The sequence below is a fragment of the Lepeophtheirus salmonis genome, chromosome 1, assembly GCF_016086655.4.
Source record: "Lepeophtheirus salmonis chromosome 1, UVic_Lsal_1.4, whole genome shotgun sequence".
NCBI lineage: Eukaryota > Metazoa > Arthropoda > Copepoda > Siphonostomatoida > Caligidae > Lepeophtheirus > Lepeophtheirus salmonis.
The window spans coordinates 43956758-43969532 of NC_052131.2; the positions used below are offsets into that span (position 1 = coordinate 43956758).

Genomic DNA, 12775 nt, shown 5'->3' on the forward strand with positions numbered 1-12775 from the left:
AAGATTTAGAGCACTACCAGGTGGGATATCAAAATTATAGGAGCAATACATCCCTAGGTTTGACCCAGAATAGTAAGTTATACATTTTTTGCCTAGAAACATCTAAATGTGGTTTCATTCTTACTTTATACCCTTTCCTGCTCCATCGTTATTATCATAGTAAGATAATTAACTATAACCATCAGGATCTTTCTCGACAACAACGAAACTTGCATTTATAAGTATGTATATGAAGTTTATAGAAGTATTTTCTTAATAATTTTCCAATTTTTTTCAATTATTTTGACCATTGTCAATGTGACTTCCTGCTCCCTCCTTGGCCCGAGCAACGACGGGTAAACCTTTGCTGGTAACTTATAATACAAGTTCGAAATGACATTGGGCTCATGTGCATAGAAGGGAGAGGGGAGATTGATCACCTTCAGGAAATACGATGATAAGAAACAAAGATACATTATACAGTAAAAAAACCTTCCCATATAATATCCAAGTAAATCTCAATAATATCTGAGACTGAGATTGTGAACAATTAAATTAGTTTTAGGGTGTTTTGAACAATCACTTTTACCTTTTCCAATTTGGATGATAAACAAGTGAATCGAGAGTAAAATTATTTCCTATTACATCCTATTACTTTAAAAAAATAACTCTCATCTCAGACTAGGACAATGATGTAAAAACCATTCCACCTTTTGGTATTAGGTACCTTCATTTTAATGAATAAAAGGATATTAAGCCTCACGTAATTGGGGCCAGACTCAGGTTTTTGAAATGGGAACCACACATCCCTGTCTTAAAGGCCTCCAAACAAGCAAAGTCCTGTTTAATTTTTAATTTGAAGTCAACAATTTTTTTTTTCATTTGTCAGAACTTATTTAAAAAAAATAATTAAGAAAACGGTTGAATGACATCTTTTAGTAAGATTAAAAATCTCCCACCGAACTAATTTCAAAACTTGAGAGGTCTATTCACAATTAATTGGTATGGAATGGTAAATAATATATTACTCTTTGTATAAAAGAAGCTCTGATTCTGTGTTGCTTTTTCGAGCAGCATCCCTTCTTCTACATCCACATAGGCTTTGCTTGTAATTCAATTTACAGTTAAACTTCGATCTAACGTATACAGCTGCAACGAACAAAATTTGGTACACAAAATTATGCTACTTGGCGGGGAGGGAGATTTGATGATATAACTTTATAGCCTTAAATTAATTAAGAAAGAAGACTTGCATTTAAATCAAGTTAATAACGCTGACGAAACCTCTTTGTTTTGGATGTTGCTGTCCAAGAATACGCAAGCATTTCGGAAGGAAGAAAAAGCGCATGAGAAGAAAATAAGGAAGGACAAATTATCTGCGTTATTGGTGGCAAATACTACTGGCCTTATTGTAACATATTATCTGCATTAGCGAACACATTTTTCCTCAATTAATCCGTTACATCGAGGTTTAACTGTACACCTGAATTCCTCTTTTTCAAAAAGTATTTTGCAGCTCAATATGAATGAAAAAAAAAAAAATCAATTAATGGATAGGAAACTTGATTGCTTCTTTCTCTCTCTCAGTCCATGAGAAACCAACACCAGGGGTTATCAACCAACTGTGTACACTGTACATGCATAGGTATATTTCAACTTTATTGAATATGTAGAATGATTCAAGTTGGTTAATATACAGCATACAAACGAACAAAGAGAGAGATAACTACATATTAGCTTCTTCACTCCGATTTCATTACTTTTTATATTTCTACCTTTCGTCTTCTTCAATTAAAAAATATAATACTCATAACAATAAAACTTTTAAGCTATACTTTAATAGTTATTATTATTAATAATAACTATAAAAAGTTTAATAAGCATGGACCGTGTGTTCATGCGAAGTGAAAACATTTTTTTGGGGTGATTTATTTCTCCATAGTTTATAATGCAGTATATTACTTAGACTGTTTCTTATCTATCAAAAGCACAGACCGTTAACGTCTTCTCCTATTCAAAAACAATCTAAGATAGTTTTAAAAATCACACAACCTTTTATACAAGAACAAATCAATGTACGTATTGTCAGTTGCTGCTTATAAATTTTAATCTTTTTCTTTTTGGCCATTAATGTCAATTCTTTTTTAACGACCAACGTCTTGGAATAAAGTGTGTACAAAAAAAGCACAACAGAGCTAGATTTGTACCGTAAAAATACATCCATTCAATGGGCGTGTGTATGTTAAATGGCTACGAAAATAAATTGATTTGTGTGTGTGGGGCTTTAGCTTTGCAAAGCTATCGATCACATTATAGTTTTTATTCTATTTCTTCCTCCAAAAAAAGAAAGACAAAATGCCCAAAATCATAATGGATAATAAATAAACTTAAGACTCGTTTATTTTGTTCACAACGATCTGAACGGATATTTCGACCTAGATCACTATAGACCGAAATTAAAACAAACGCCAGTTTTGTATAAGACTGAATCAAGACCGATTTTTGTATGAACTAAATTTTACAACTAGACCAGTTCTCAATGAAGATGGATAGTTAAAATCAGAATTGTCGCAGATTGATATAGGATTTCCAAACTGAAACCCATCACTTTTAAGTATATTCAATTCTTCCAAAACTGTGTGAATATTTTTCAAAACTTACAAGAAATTATTCACACTTCTTAACAAAAGCTAATTCCAGTTGAATCTTTCTACTCCGTTCAGAACAAGAATAAGGGGCAAGATGATCCGTGGGAGAAAAATCGACAGCTGTCAAAAAATACATTGTATTTTTTCATTTTATTGGGATAATTTTCCTCCATATTTTTTTCTCAAGTTTTTTTCTCAACTGTAAGTTTTTGCATAAAAATATTTATTAATGTCTTTATTAATGGTAGTGTTGGATTCGATTCAAAAATTTCGAACTCGCTCACTTTTTTACTGTCTTTTTGAGAAGTGATACTAGAAGTTTGATTGGATTTGTTTCATTCCATTTCGTTTAATTACAATTAGTTTTGTCTTCGTCACATTTACTCTTGTTTTTAATTTCGTCAAGAAAATAAAATATTTGTTTTAGTCAGATGAAATATTCAATCGGTCGTGTATTTGCCATGCAAAAAACATTAACTGACGAAATTAATACTGAATTCAAATATTAATTACTCGAATGTTTCGAGTTTTGAATATTCGACTTGAAGTAAAGTTGAATTTTTGAAAAATATATTGGAGGAGTTCATGTAATTTTCAAAATAATGTCTGGTTTAGTAAGTCGAGTTTTTTTTTCTGTGGTTCGGTGAATACTAGAATCCAACTCTATTACATATACTAATTGATATGTATTGTCAATACTGCACTTGGTTATAAATCAATAGTGTATGGTCAGTACTCATTTATTTAGTCCATTTGAGTCTGTGAACCAGTCTTTCGGGATGTCAGTACAAAAACTGATTTACTGGTCAGTCGGTGTTCTTTTTCTAAGCCTTTTCTGGAACAAAATCTGATGTTTCTGAACTTCAAAAAATATTTTTGTAATTGAAATTAAAAGTTACTTCAAAATAGCACAGTATTTTCGCACATGTTTTAATGTTTTCTAAAAATGGAAAGTTTTCAGCTTAGTCTAAATTCAGAACAATCACATAGGAGGGTTTGCTTTTAATTGAAACCATAGTCGGAGTAATTTCAAGGTAGAAAACACCACCCAAAAATTTAAATAACAATTTTTATTTGGCGTTGTTAAGCATGGCTCTCTTCATATATACAAATCTGGAATACATATGTATACCTATTACTTTATTGTTGGATTGTATACCAATTAGAGAATATACCTAATCTGCATTGAATAGATACAAGGTGTTAAGGTCAAATCAGCACTAGTGTGCGCTGGCAATTTTTCTATGATGCAGCCGTCATATGGAGTCTTTTATTTTCCAGTGGAAACGTTGTCGTATCGACAAACTTTTGGGAGGTTTGGGGAATCACGGCAATAGCTGCTTCTGATGTAAAGAAGATTGAATTTACAGAGAAGGAACAGGGTTTCGCCGTGACGATAACAAAATTGATATTTTAAATAGGGAGGTAACGTTTGGGACTGGCGTCCCAATTCGGACTTGCAAAAGATTCGTAAGGCTCTTCTCAGACAGATCGCTGAAGTGGCTGAGTGAGCGCTGTGACGATTTCATTGACAAGGAAATATGGCCCCCAGCAGACCGGATCTGGACCCCATGGATTATTTTGTCTGGTGCTACGTTGTATCTAAAACAGATAGAATATTTCCTGCCATCAAGGACTCTCTAATTGCCTTCATCAAGGAGACAATGACCAACACACCAAGAAACTACTTCGTCAAGGCCTACTCCTACTTTTGGGCTTGGATACGGGCCGTGATGAATACTGGAGGCGAATACTTTAAATGAGCTCTTTTGAACAATTCAAGCTACATTCAATTAAATCCGTTAAAAATGTAGCCACATTGACAGTTTAAAGATTTTTGAAAAATGAGCCGTCTGAGCATCCTGTACAATTTGAAATTTAGATATACCTTCTAAAGTATATTATTCCATTACTTATATTTAAAATAAAAATTCGTCAAATTTATAATAATGGGTGTAAATCCTTTTGTATGTATGTAGGGTTAGTATTTTATTTATTTTTAAATCTGGAGCTCTGAAACTTTGTAAATTTAATAATTAAAAAAAAAAAAGTTTGATGGAGATTTTTTCGAAGCTATTTCAGCTTTAAAAGCACCATGATCTATCATTATCGTATTTGAATAATCTACAAAAAGAAGATAATTACATACAGCATAATAATGGACCATTATAAAAAGTTAGGTATTCGTGTACTCTGATTAATTTATCACATGCTTAATTTAAATAATGGTTATTTAATTATCGCATCTATTATTCTTTGATAAACATCTATTGATATACATGTGCTACTCCTCAACAAAAATAAAATGGTACTTTTAATGTGTCTTAATGATGAAAAATGAGTCTGAAGGATAATATCCCCAAGTTACTATAAGCTCAGATATATCTGAATCTAGACCACTGAGAGAAAAACTGAGATCAGTTTTTGTATTTAAGCTCAAAGATAAATTCCATTATTGGCTTTAATTCATTTGTAGAATATTTAATTATTTGAATACAAGAAGATGTCTTCACTGATTTGGGTCTTTCCTCTACATATTATCAAACAGGACATGACAAAATTTAACCCTACACAGTTGAAGTGGTAGTTATTGTTGAATAAAAAGGTGGAACGTCATTATCTTTGATAAAACAGGGAAACCGACATCCATTGAGCACATCTTAGACGCCTGAACTGATTAAATACAAAGTATACAATATTTTAGGCTGACAAATCAAATACAAAAAGTACAATTGATACATAGCATCATCATATGTAGCACAGTGCTACAAAAACCTTCAAATCGCTCTACCACGACAAAAATAATTAGAGAGTTTTTAAACATTGCCAAAGTCTGTTTTTTAATTGTTACCGGTAGAAAAGTTCTATATACAGAGAAATAATAAATAATCATATATCGGGCACTCTAGATTCAAATACAAAATCCCTACAGTTCATCTATGAGTATTGAGTCATGACAAGCAGTTCCTTACTGAAACAATTCCATTATATTTATATAAGTTGCATCTTGTTAAGAAATTCTATAATAACTACATAAATCTATAATTGTCTAAAGTTTTTAATAAATTGTATTTTTTTTATGTTTTGCTTTCTTTTAAATCCATATAGAAACGGTTTATCTGATATCTGCAAATCTAGCTCTTTTCCCCAATAAGATACAACTTTAATAAAGTGCCTATATCTTAGGAATGGGCAAATGTTAACCAACTAAAGTCCTAAATTGACTCTTCTTCAATGAGTAGAGATTCTCGATATACTCGCAGAGGGTAAATTTAATAAAAAAACTATATAGTGCCATGTAAAAAGTATGTACGCAAGTTTTTGCCATTTTCTGCCTGACCCTATGTTACGCCACGATGTTCGCATTTAGTACGCCTAATGTACGTAATTTCATATATTTTGTTTTCTGTACTTCTCCTTTCTACCCGGACAAGTTGAAAAATGTTTGGAAGGAAAGCAGGTTAGCTTTCATGATCATTGTTTTTTTAAACGAGTTGAAATACACTCTCTATTAGAAATATATTCAAACTTAAAATTAATTCCATAGTAAGGAAATGAGCAGGAGTATATTTAATTTGATACAATAAATTTATTAGAACTTTAAAATTAGTATTTTATATAAAGAAAATTCAGTAGATACCTAATTAATTCAAAATTAATGTAATTTTGAATTGAACAAATACATCCTGAGATGAATTATTTTTCTTTTAAGGAAGACTGATTTAAAAAGCATCGTTAAGTGTTCTAGGAGCCTGGTTTTTAAGTTAGCCAAGAAGAAAAAAAATGGAGAGATGGATGTCAGGAAGTGAAGGGCATAATTTCAAAAGGGATACGAAGTTCTTGTTATGTTTGGAGAAGAATATAAAGAATGATCCTCCTTAGTCGATAAATCGCCTCGCCAGAGAGCTCCTAGGACCATCAGGAGGCTATAAAGCACAACATGGGATTAGTTTCTTTCACAAAGAACCCGCGTCACCTTCTGATAGAGGGAATGAAAGCCAGGAGGCTCGAGAGATGCAAGAAAATCCTCACATGGATCAATTGTGAAAAATTTTCGGACAAGAAGATGTTCCCAGTTGATCAATTCCATAACCACCAGAACAACCTTTGGCTTGCAGAAACAATAGAAAATGTCTAAGGTTTTAACGCACCAAATATCCAGCCCAAATAATGGTCTTAGGTGTTGTGGCCTCTAATGGAAAGAAGATTCCTCCATTCTTATTCAAGGCTGTATAGAAAATTGGCCAGGATGCCTACTATAAGGTTCTTAGGTACACCATCTTGCGATGACCGGAGGATAATTACGTGTGGGCTCAGAACGACACCCCTTCTCACACGTCCGCCAAGTGCCAAAAGTTATACGCAGATAGTATGACTCGATTATTGTCTAAAGAGATATGGCCCCTTCCTCGCCAGATTTGAACCCACTGGAATTTTCTATTTGGCACACCTTGGAGATGGAAACTAACAGGAACTCACACCTATATGTGGTCTCACTGAAGTCCACTATAAGGGTTGCTTGGGACAACATTGTCAGAGGAGTTTGTCATCAATTCCTGCATGGCCTTCAAGCGACGTGTAAAGGCTGCAATTGATAATGAAGGTGGCCATATTGAGGGATTTATTTTTGTAAAAACCTTGTCTATATGAATTGTTAACATTATTTTTTTTGCATATTATTGAAAATGATTGATGTATTTATAAATACCTCTCTTGAGTCCTTCTTTTGCTGCCCTACCCTGAACACGATGAAAGGAAAGAATATCACATCTATACTTGATAAAGCAAAGTTCCATGACGTAAATCATAAACATATTTTGATCTAAGAAATAACAATGTAGACGATTTAATGAATTATGGTAGGGGTGTGTAAATAGCGTCAAACGTGTATACAGGATAGAGGAGACCGGTGAGGGTTGGGCCAGTGGGAGAGTTGGCCCATGGGCTATTTACAGTAATTGGTTAATCACATGGTTTTTGTTTACAGTCAATTATGTAACGTATGATGTCACTTCCTTTCCTTCTAGTTAGCTAAGCATGAGAGACAAAGGTAAGCTGTGCAATCTACAAAATTCTAAAATTCTTGATGAAAAGTAAATTCTGTAGGTGTAACAGAGCAAAAAAAAAAGACATAAAGTTGAGTTGGTATGCTGGTAATTTTATTAGCTGTAGATGGTTGAAACAAAACTGGATGTCTTAAGATCAAAATCTAAGCCATGCATTTGTTTTTAGTGATCCGTTTTTCATGTTATACTTTCAAACAGGAAATAGTGAGGGCTGGACTATTTATGATAGGAGAGTTGGGCCAGTGGCCCAACACTCACTTGTGACATATAAATAATCTCCTCTATTTCTCTACATTATCTCTATATATCCTCCATATCTCTATTTCTATACATATATAGACATTTCTACAACATAAACAAGTCTGTTATTGTTTTGTAATAATTATTGATATAAAACTGCTGAGCGGATAATTCTTCTAATCACTTGTGGCCATGTATTGTTTTAGATACAAGTTTTTTCCACAAGATGCATATAATATAGACGGCTCCCTCTACAGTGATTTGTCAGGATGGGAAGAAACAAGTTGGGGCTGTCAGGTCTGGAGAGAGAGGAGGACTGGTCACTGTTCTATGCGCCATCAAAGCTGGTGGTACCGACGGGGGCCCAACACTTACCATCCTGTGGAAGAGTTGGGCCATTGTTACCAAATTGCAAGATGCTGATGTCCTCAGAAAATGTAACTTTGCTACAAATTTAATTGATTAAATTTGTAGCAAAACATATCAATCTATGTTGAGTATAAATATGAATGCTGTAAGATAATTTGTTTACATATCATTCCCAAAAGACTGTAAAGTGGCCCAACCCTCACCGGTCTCCCCCTACACAGTATAAAGTACTCCCTGATGTAAATCATATAAATATTTTTGGATATAAGAAGTAACTCTATATTGTGCACTGTACATGCATATCAAGAGCACCGTTTCTGTTTGTAGTTAATCTCTTATTTATTTCATAATTCATGTGCATTTTCAGTATAGCTGGATGACAATAAAATAATAATTAACAAATAATCCCATTCAAATTCCTAAAATACAATCTTAATATAGGTAAAACGCCATCAAAGTTATAGTCTCTTGTAGTGCGCAATTTGTATATTGTATACTGTGCATTTGTAATTTTTCCATGAGAAGTTATTTATTCTCCTTATATTTACAATGGCATTCTTGTTAATTTTTTGTGTGTCCGCTCTTTCCCTTGAATCCTTTATCTGATTCAAGTAGCATCTGTCGCACGAATTGGCAACAAGTCCTTTCACATAAAAAATCAAGTTTTTTTTACATCTCAGACACAATTTTTAAATAATAAGTAAAAATAAATCTAAATATTTAGCAATTAAATTTCAAGTAAGAACAAAATTTGGATAAAAAAATTTATTTCTTATAAGAAAATGATTAATTCATTATTTTAAAAGCAGTAGTAATATAAATTAAACTCCAACTGGTACATTAACTCCGCTCAAAATGAAAAAAAATCCTATTTTTCAAATAATTTTTAGTTATTTTTCATTATAAGTATCCCATATAAGTCCCTTTAGCTTTTTATCCTCATTTTTGCCATAGCAAAATTTCAATATTTTTGCTAGTAATTTGAGATCAAACATATTTGGCTACTACATCGTATCTAAGTATGTGCAAAATTGTGATTTTTTTAAAGATTCAAATCGATATCTTCTAATTTCAAATTTTGCATAATTTAGTACCAATAAAATTAATTCATAAAAGTGTTTGTATTAGGGTTGGGTTGTATTGGGCCTTTTACAAAGCATTAAGGAGCGGGTTCAGGATGTTTAGAGCAATTGAAACAAAATAATCATTCTTTCTCTTAATAATAATTTTAAGGAAAATGCTTTTTCAATTGAAAAATAAAATGACTCGATTGAGTAAGAGCGGAAATGTGCTCCCAAAATGGGATAGTGAACTGCAGCAGTCTTTATATGGGACTTTAAATTGGTCCGGTCTCGTCTTACTCCTGGTAATAGTCCATGGATAACGTTCTATAGTCTAAAATACTCTTTGTATGGTATCATTACTATATCAATTACAATTATGAAATTAAAGTCCACTCTTCGTCATTTTACCGTTCAGTCAAAGCTCAATAAGTATCTTTTGTGCAGGATAATAGTTGCTGCTATTCTTAGATCAGGCTTAATTAAGAAATTATTTTGTTACTCCTATAAGTATAAGAACTACAAGATAAATTTATGAAGAAGTCATTTGTCAAAATTGTTGAATATGACGTCTTTTAGACGTCATAATTTTGGGACGGATCAAACATCCCTAGTCTGTAGCTATCATAATTCAATTGCTTCGAATGAATTTTCGTCTCAAGTTACACTCTCCATCAAGGAAGAAGAGTGACACATTATTTCAAGAGCCATTGTTGTCAAAACATGAACTTAGTTTTGGTTCTCTTATTGACCATGTGCATGGCTCATGCACGAAGGATTAGTGGCGGCTTTGGGGGTTCATTTCTCTCCCGCAAGGAGGATTGTTTGTGTCAATGTATTCCCTTACAGTATAATGACATGTTTGGAATTAAACGAGGAAATTGTGAAAAGTAAGGAGTATTCATTTATAGTCGGTCCGAATTTCTCGGGTCCAGTCCCGTCTTATGACCTGTCCTAAAAATGTCAAAATAAGGAACGTATAAAACCAAAAAAAAGTTATTCAGTATGTACATATTTAGAGCATTGCACATATTAGGCGTGGTAAAAAGTTTTATATTTTCAATAATTTGTTAGAGAAATGAATATTTTCTGCATAAGTGCAACCGAGTATTACTATATGGCTTTCTGAAAAAGTATTGTTCAATGGTTCTTGTTTGAGCTTGCATCAAAGAAGAACATCTGTATAAAAGAATATGCTATGTTGTACCGTGTTTCTATAATAAAGGCAAAAATACAAGCAAGACAACAAAATATGTCAACAGTTTATTTGGTCGTAGTATTAAAAAAAAAAAAAATGAAAGAACAAATCGTCTACTTTGAGATTCTCCCCTTCGGCTTATCTATTTCTTCTGATTCTGCATCAGACCAACACTAGGCAGCACACATCTGAAATCACTCATCAAATGCTCCGGGAGCTTGGTTGGAAGACTTTCATCATGTATTTTGGGCATATTAATTACTATCTGTTCCTGTCTATTACGAATGATTTTGGAGGTGAAGAATTAGTCTCAACAGAAGCTTGTGAAAATGGACTATCCCATTTTTCTGCAATAGTAAAATGATTTTAATAAAAGAAGAATAATAAAGTTAACCTTAAAATGACAACCATCTTTTATACAAAATAGGGCATATTTGAACTAAATCGGACTAAAGTGAGCTAAGGTTCAAAACTAAGTATAATAAAACTAGTCTTTCATTTCACTCATTAAGAACACCATGCAACAATTTCCCAAGGAGGCTGAGACCCAAATTTATTTTTGTTATTTAAGCCATAGAGCACGAATACGACAATTAAAACTTTTAACCTCGACAGTTTAGGCTTTTAAAGCCTTTTTTTTCAAAATCAAGTTTTTTTGCGTATAACTATGATTCAGTTCCATATTTCTTCATGAAAGAACTATTCATATAAAAATCAAAGTAAATCAAAATTGATACAACCATTGAGCATTTGGAAAATGAAATATTTATTACTTTATCTTGATTAAATTTAATAAAAAATGTATATAACCACCAAAAAATCAAGTAAAATGAAAGACCTTACTAATATCATTTTTTTCCTCAAGTGCTTTATATCTTAGCTGAAGTCGTAGAATATACTTTATATTTCATTTTTTAAAGAATGCTCGAAAAAAAGTCGATTTTTATTAACTTTTGGTCAATTAAGTTTTTAATATTTATTAAGAAATTTAATAAAATAAGCTGGTTAGGTTGTATGAATATGGATTACAATAATATTCCGCGGGAAAAATCAAATTGCTTATTAGTTTATAACAAAACTGTAACTGTAAGCGCTCCAAGACTTTCTTTTGTTGTCGATTTAGTGTAATAGGAAAAGTAAAAAGTTTCGAGCTTTTTGGTATCAATTTGCTTTGATTTTTATTTTCCCAATAAAATTAAAAACATAGTCATGATTATCTTATTTAAATCAGCTTTTTGGTTGCTTTATTTTCCCAATAAAATTAACATAGTCATGATTAATATCAAATAGGGCTAACGGACTGACAAATAACTGAATCGCTTATATACTTTTTGCCAATAATATACAGTTTTTGTGCCCTCAATCAATTTTAAACTTATTTCTTTCTTAAAGTACGTTTCAGGAAGGAAAGTTTTGCTATGTGGTTGGAGATTCAAAGAGTCCGTGTGTGGATTTGAAGCCCTCAACTCAATTTATGGGTAAATACATTTCAAAGCATGCTTGTCTCACACCTCATTTGGATACTTTCCTTTGCAAAAAATTTAAATTGCATAATCTTTCGCCTAAAAACATTCTGAATAATATTCCCATGGATAATAATAAATGACTATCTACCACCTGATTTTGGACTTTTTTTTCATCGATTTTTGCATGAAAGGATGCAAGCATAAAAGCTTTTACTTTGACGGATCAAGGGTGCTGTTGTAGAATGACCTTCATATTCCATAAAAACAGCGGCCGGCTGTATGAAAAGAGCGGGTTTTAATAATAATATTTAATTAATAAAGTTATGAGTTTCTTTTGGGTTGATGAGTTTTAGGGTAATTAATTTGGGATATAAGTTCAACTATTTTCTACCTATTAATTTTTGGTTGTTGTGATATGTAATACCACACGCGACAATGGACTTATAAACGAGTATTTAATAGTTTTGTTCACACAACTTGAGCAGTCTAACAGTTATCTATGGTTGCAAGATCCAATAAAGATAACATCGTGTTGTAGAATCTAAATTCTGAATAGGTAAATTTCGTTTAGAAATGGAATCGTAACTACGCACAGTAAAACAAGGAGTCAGAATACATAATAATTGCAAGAGGATTTATATATTTTAAATGGAAATAGATAAAAGTCTAATGGTTCACAAAATATTACACATTACAGGAGGGACTTGTGGGAATGTACCTTTTATCCCGGAATTAGAGTATAATACTG

The 12775-nt window shown here is 32.3% G+C and overlaps 1 long non-coding RNA gene across 1 annotated transcript; it reads left to right on the forward strand.

Annotated features, from left to right (window-relative positions):
* Positions 1–10044: 10044 nt before the first annotated feature.
* On the forward strand, positions 10045–12182 carry LOC121129700 (uncharacterized). The gene is made up of 2 exons (XR_011783932.1): positions 10045–10253; positions 11954–12182. It is a non-coding gene; the product is annotated as an uncharacterized lncRNA (long non-coding RNA).
* The last annotated feature ends 593 nt before the right edge of the window (positions 12183–12775 follow it).